Below are 6452 nucleotides of genomic sequence, written 5' to 3' on the forward strand. Positions count from 1 at the left end.
TCTTAAACTCCACACCATGTCAAGGACGAGCAGTAGGGACTAAGGTGACGAGCTGTGGAGACTAGGATGATGGCCTAGATAATAACATCCATTTATAAATTGACATGCTTAACCAGTTTGATACTAAAATCAAAAGTTGGGCACTTACAACATAAGAATCACATAAAACAAACAAAAATTTAAAATTTGGAACAATCTAAACACTATGATTTTAAAAACTAAATGCTTGAATGTTTAAATAAGTATTTATAATAAAAAATAAAAACATTTTAATCCAATAAATATTTTAGTTTATTTTAATATTTAAAAATAAATTAATTAAATATTAGAAAAAAAATTAAAGTTCAAATTAATTTAATTTTCATTTCTTCCATTTATTAAATTTTAAATAGTATATATTAAATTCAGACTTTTGCAATTAAGAATATGAATTATTTTATGATTTTATTATATTTATGTCATTATTATGTTTTCTTTTGGTAATATTAATGGGAAACGCAATATCTACTATTATAAATGCTATTATAGAAATAATGAATGATACACTAAATAATCTAATTCCACTTGGTCAAAACATAGATAAAAATATATTAATTTCAAATATAAATGTTGATACTTATCATTATTTTTAGAAATTTATGCTGCAACTTAATGAAGGTCATGCAGATGTAAAATCTATTATAAGAAAATCAGTAGCTGAATTAAATATGAGGTTTTCTAATTTATTTATTAATCATTTTCTTAATCCTCATGATTTGGGGCAACAATTAGATACACTAAAATAAATGTTTAATCAATATTATTAAATGTAATATTTTAAAAGTTAGAAGGTACATTTATATTTAGATATTAATTGCATTGCAACTTATGTTATACACAATAGATAAAAATATATAACATCAAATAAAGGGTCTTTTTAGACTACAAGAAAATAGGGATTTAATCTTTTATTTTTGTGATGGAAGTGTTTAAATATATATTGTAATTATAAAACTATTATTGTGAGTGTATAGAATATAGAAAGAGAATGCAAAAATGTGCAGTTAGTTCAAAAACTTTAGTTTATATATAGGAGCAAGTGGTCTGAATTGAAACTAATCTAATAGTTACCAAAATCCCACTATATTAATATTAGTATTCAACATCACAGTTGTACACTTGAACTTCATATCATCCTTTTCTTTTCAGAATGATAGAAGACAGTCAGGGTTCTCTCATGGAAGGGTTGGGATCTGGAGGAACATTACAAGGTGGCATCGATGGATTTGTAGATGGTGCCAGCCTTTTTATGAAGCATTTAAGCTGTTGCATATGCATAATTTATGGAGGATCAACCTGTTCAATGTCATACCAAACTTTATAAACTTGTAGTCCAACTTGTTGTAATATTTAATATCCCTTCTATTAAGTCAAAAGCCCCTTAGACAAACCACATACCATAAGATTAGGAAAATATACTAATACTAAGTTATCCACTTTGTACTCTACAAGTAGATGATGATGGGAGTTTTAACACCATTATTGTCCCACTTGTATATGGTCTAGATGTTCTACAAACTCTACTCGGATAAGTGGAAAAATGCTCATCAAATACTGATCCCAAGACATAGCATCGACAACTTGTAGAAATCATGAAGGTGAACTCAACTCTATTAATAGTATTGCATCACGATTATATAATAGCCCCACTTGAGTATGTTGTGGCTCATTAGTCCTTGCCCTTCCTAGGGGTTTGGGCCTTCCCTTCGGGATGGAAGTTGGGGGGGGGGGGGGGTAGAAGTACCCATACCAGGCCATTAGGCCACGGTGTTTCACCCCAGTGTCCCGAAACAAGTGTTGCACCCAAGGTTTAGGATTTAGAGGGTCCCATGATCAAGTCTTGTTGTACTAAGGGATGTTAGGAACTTCGAGGCTTGGTGTGTTTAGCTACTTGTGCCTGTGGGGAGTGTAGTCGAATCTTAAGTCCAGTCTAATATGGGGAGGGGGATTGGGAGAGATTTGGGAATCCGTGGATGAATGGCTAATGCTCTGTTGCTCGTGTAGTGAGTAGTTGAAATCAAGTAGGACCAAGTAAGAGTTAGTATAGTAGGTAGGAACCTTGGCAAGGGAACTTAGCAAAAGCCAAAGCAATGGTAAGATATGTCCAACATGTTAGCAAGTTAGTGGGGGCTTGTTACAAAGCATCCCAATTCCAGATCATCCATGAAAATGTCTTATGATGGACTTCATCACGGGAATCCCCCCAAGTGAGGGGTTTGATGCGATATTCGTGGTGGTGGACCGATTTTCGAAGATGGCACATTTCATACCCACCACAACGGAAGTGGATGCGAAAGATGTAGCAAAACTGTTCTTTGAACAAGTGGTTTGAGTGCGGGGAAGGCCAGAGGAGATCATCTTAGATCGAGATAATATCTTCACCAGTAGGTTCTGGAGAACTCTCCTGGAACAGTAGTTGAAATTCAACACAGCATATCACCCACAGACAGGTATTGGGTATTAAGTCAAATTAGATGGCATTAACACTTCTTGACAGATGGACAAACAGAAAGGGTGAATAGGCAACTAGAGGATTATTTGTGATGCTATGTCTCGGGAGAAGAAACCGATTGGGTAAGTCATTTGGAACTTGCAGAAATGTGCTATAACAACTCACCACACTCGAATATTGGGGTGAGTCCATGGGAAGTCATCAATGGGCGAACTATTGAAGGTCCTATGGAATTTGGCGTGGTCGAGTATCATGGAGAGTTACCTGCAGTGGAGGCATTCACAACAGAAAGACTTAACATTTGGAATCTAGTGAGGGATTCATTGGAATGGGCTTAACAAAGACAAACCAAGTACGTGAACCAGAAGCGCCGGGATGTAGAGTTCCAAGCTAGGGAGATAAATGAATTGATCTTGAGTTCCTTAAGCAGGTTTGCAGGGCCTTACAAGATTGAGGCATGAATCAGTAAAGTGGTTTATCACCTCTGACTTCTTCGAGAGATGGGTAAAATGCACTTAGTGTTCCACGTGAACTTACTCAAACCGTACTTTGAGGATCCGCTTTGCAAGGACCAAGTAAGACCTTTACTTGAGGTTATCTAAGGGGAAGAGGAATACAAAGTCGACGCCATCCTCAATGCGCGCAAGAGCAAGCAACAAGGACGTGAGGTGAGAGAGTTCCATGTGAAGTGGAAAGGATTTCCACACTACGAAGCAACATGGGAACCGAAGGAGAACTTAGCAAACGCACGAGATCTAGTGGAGGAATTTCTGCAAGGCAGAACTCTATGTACTTATGCAAAGTTCAATTAAAGTATCAAATTGCGAAGTTGAGCAATGGCATATGTTGTGACCCAAAAGCACGCCGAAGGTAAGTTAATTAGCATGGGTTAGCTAAGTCGACCAGGCATAAAGAACCCCCACAGGGATGTTGAATCTGTAGACGTATTCTACAGAGGTTGGGTTCGAATCCCAACCCCCTAGTAAAGCAAGGCTAAGTTGAAGTCCCGACCCTATACTAGGGCGTGGTGAGGTGAGGGGTATAGGGACACCTATACTCTGTTGTCATGGGCTCTTGGCCGAGGAGGCTAACTTAGGCACACCGCTAAGTGGGGGGATGCCCCCGGAGACATGGTCAACAAGTCGTATGATAAAAAGAGATGTTTGATGTGGGCATTGAACTTCTTCTATAGGTGGTGGAGTTGTAAGGAACTAACTCCCCGAGGTGTCGTTGTCGCGAATGTGACTTCGGGTATCGAAAGATACTTGTCAGCTAATACTTACGGACTCTCTCTCCTTACTGCCATGATGGCAGGAGGTCGGTACTGCTAGTTCCCTTTATGGTCTCCGCCCAAGCTAGTTGAGAAACTGGTCAGCACATGTGCACTTAGACCGGAAGGGCACTAAGGAAGGAAATCCTAAGTTGTCATTAAGTCAAGCATACTTGACACGGTGATGAGAAACTCATGATGTTGACTTGCACTTGCTAGTGTTAGGAACCCCCGCAATATTGAGACTAGTCCCTCAATATTTGCTAGATGATAGCTTACCATGTTTGCCAAACACCCTCGCTATCACGCCCTTTGTGTTAGTCTCGTTTCGGTCCCAAATGCTATTTATGTGTGGGGGGTTTCAAATGTATAGTAGAGATAGTGGTTGGAATGCATGTCCGACCACCTGAGACATTAGTTTGGCTCCCGCTGGGCTGTGTCGCTCCTTGTTCTGCGTCCGGCTTGGGTCTAAGCCCAAGCTCCACGCTGCTCTAGTCGGTGGAGTACCCTCCTCCTCGCGTTAGGCCACCGGTATGCCAAAATTGTGCCAGACTCCGTCTGACACCATTTTGCATGCAGGTGCTGGATACGGGGAGTTGGTGCTCGTGGGATTGTATCGGACCCTCATTTCGTAGTGCAACGGGCTTGGAGTTCGTCTCCAAATTCAGGTGCGCTACATTTGGTATCAGAGAGCAATTGTCTCAGCGATTTCTATCCAACTTTTGTCAGATTTTCTGACTCAAGTTGCATACGTAGAGACTTTTCTAGTAGATCCGAAGTGACTTGTGTAGAATTAGTTGGATTACACCATTCGGTAAGAACGTTTTATGCATGTTCAGTTATTGATAGAGGCATGCATGCAGCTAGCAGGATGGTGAAGAGGAACCGTGCTAATGACATTGAAACCTCTAGACGGGTGAATCGAGAGGAGGAAACTCCTGCTGGAGATGCTGCGGAAGGGGCTGAGGCTGAGTCGGAAGAGGAAGAGCCAGATGCTGCGGCATTGCAGCGTACGGCTCAGGAAGTTGAGATCGAGAATTTGTGAAGGGAGATTCGCAAATTGAAGAAGGAGAACAAGAAGGGGAAGAAAGAAGCTGAGGCAGCTAAACCAGCTAAGCCTAAGCAACCGGACTCCTCTTCGAGTTCTGAGGACGATGAAGTTTTGCAGCCGCCCCCGGTTGCATGAGTTTCAAAGTTCAAGCCTCCGAAACCACCCAATTTCAGAGGCATGCGGGACTATCAGGTTTTGGAAGACTGGGTCTACAATATGGAGAACTACTTCATAGCGGCAGACGTAGGTGATCGTACGAAAGTTGCGTGTGCACAATCCTTTCTCACCGATCATGCCAAAACTTGGTGGCGCTAGGTGTGTGCTGAAAAAGGGCAGACTAGAAGTTGGACCAAGATGCGGTCTCATATCCGTAAGGAATACTTGCCGGATGATCTTGGTCTAAGACTTCGCGTGGAGCTGCGGCGGTTAAAGCAGCGAAGGGATCTTATGCATTATGTTAATGCATTTGCTCAAAAGCACATTATGATTGCAAATATGAGTGACGAAGATGCTCAGAGTTATTTCCTGGAGGGTTTAAGTTCACTTTCTCGAAATGAGATCTTGAAGTTTAAGCCAAAGACGTACCTGGAGTGTAAAGAGGCAGCGCAACAAGTTGCCTTTAGTCACTCGCTCATAGAACAATATCAGCAATCGTATGCTGGTAACTCAAACAAGAATAAAAATTCTGGGAATAAACAAGGTGACCGAAAACAGAGAGTGGAAGGCAGGTTCCGCCCTGGAGGCTCACAAGCAACAGTTAACAAAGGTGGTGGTGGTTGGAGACCACCAGCAGCTTCTTCTGGTCCTAGGCCCTCTGTTCCTCCTCTTGGTGGGTACAAGCAGCAGCAACCTACAAAACTTGCTCCTAGCGGAATGGGTAGTGTGGGTCATTGCTTCCATTGTGGAGAGTCGGGACATAGGTCCTCGGAATGTCCCAACAAGCATAAGACAAGGTCTCGGGTTAATGTCATGAAGAAAGACGATGGTGGTGAAGCTGAAGGGGTTGACGAGTTGGTCAATGCAGACTATGAGGAAGAAGAGGTGAGTAACTTTCGTTGCTTTTTTCAAGCTTTTCTTGCAGTCAATGCAAACACTGATCCGTTGATGTATCTGGTAGGCTTTGTCCGTAGACACCGAATCCGAGTGATGATTGACACGGGAGCTACGCACAGCGTGATATCCGAAGACTTAGTTAAGTTGTTAGGATTAAATGCTGAGCAAATGTCGCCTATGCACTTCCGGTTTGCGGAAGGTGGGCAAGTAGCCAGAAAGTTTATGAGTGATGTTCCAATAAAGATATCCAAGTGGAAAGAAAGAGTGGACTTGGTAGTGTTGAAGATACCAGATTTTCAGATGGTGTTTGGTATGGATTTCTTCAACAAGTATATAAAAGGGATTTATGGTGCTGGACAAAGTCGTATCACGTTGAAGTCAGAAGGACATCCTGATGTATCCTTTCAGTTGCAAAAGCATTCCTCAAAAGATTGGGATGCAAAGTTCTTGACTGCGAGAGCCGCTCAAAAAGTAGCTAAGAGGGGATGTCAGACCTTTTGGGTTCAAGTGATGGAAGCTGAGGGTATTGGTGACTCAGTTTGAATCGGCGACGGGGTTGATCCCGTACCAAAGAAGATATTGGTGTT

The sequence above is a fragment of the Selaginella moellendorffii genome, unplaced genomic scaffold, assembly GCF_000143415.4.
Source record: "Selaginella moellendorffii unplaced genomic scaffold, v1.0 SELMOscaffold_24, whole genome shotgun sequence".
NCBI lineage: Eukaryota > Viridiplantae > Streptophyta > Lycopodiopsida > Selaginellales > Selaginellaceae > Selaginella > Selaginella moellendorffii.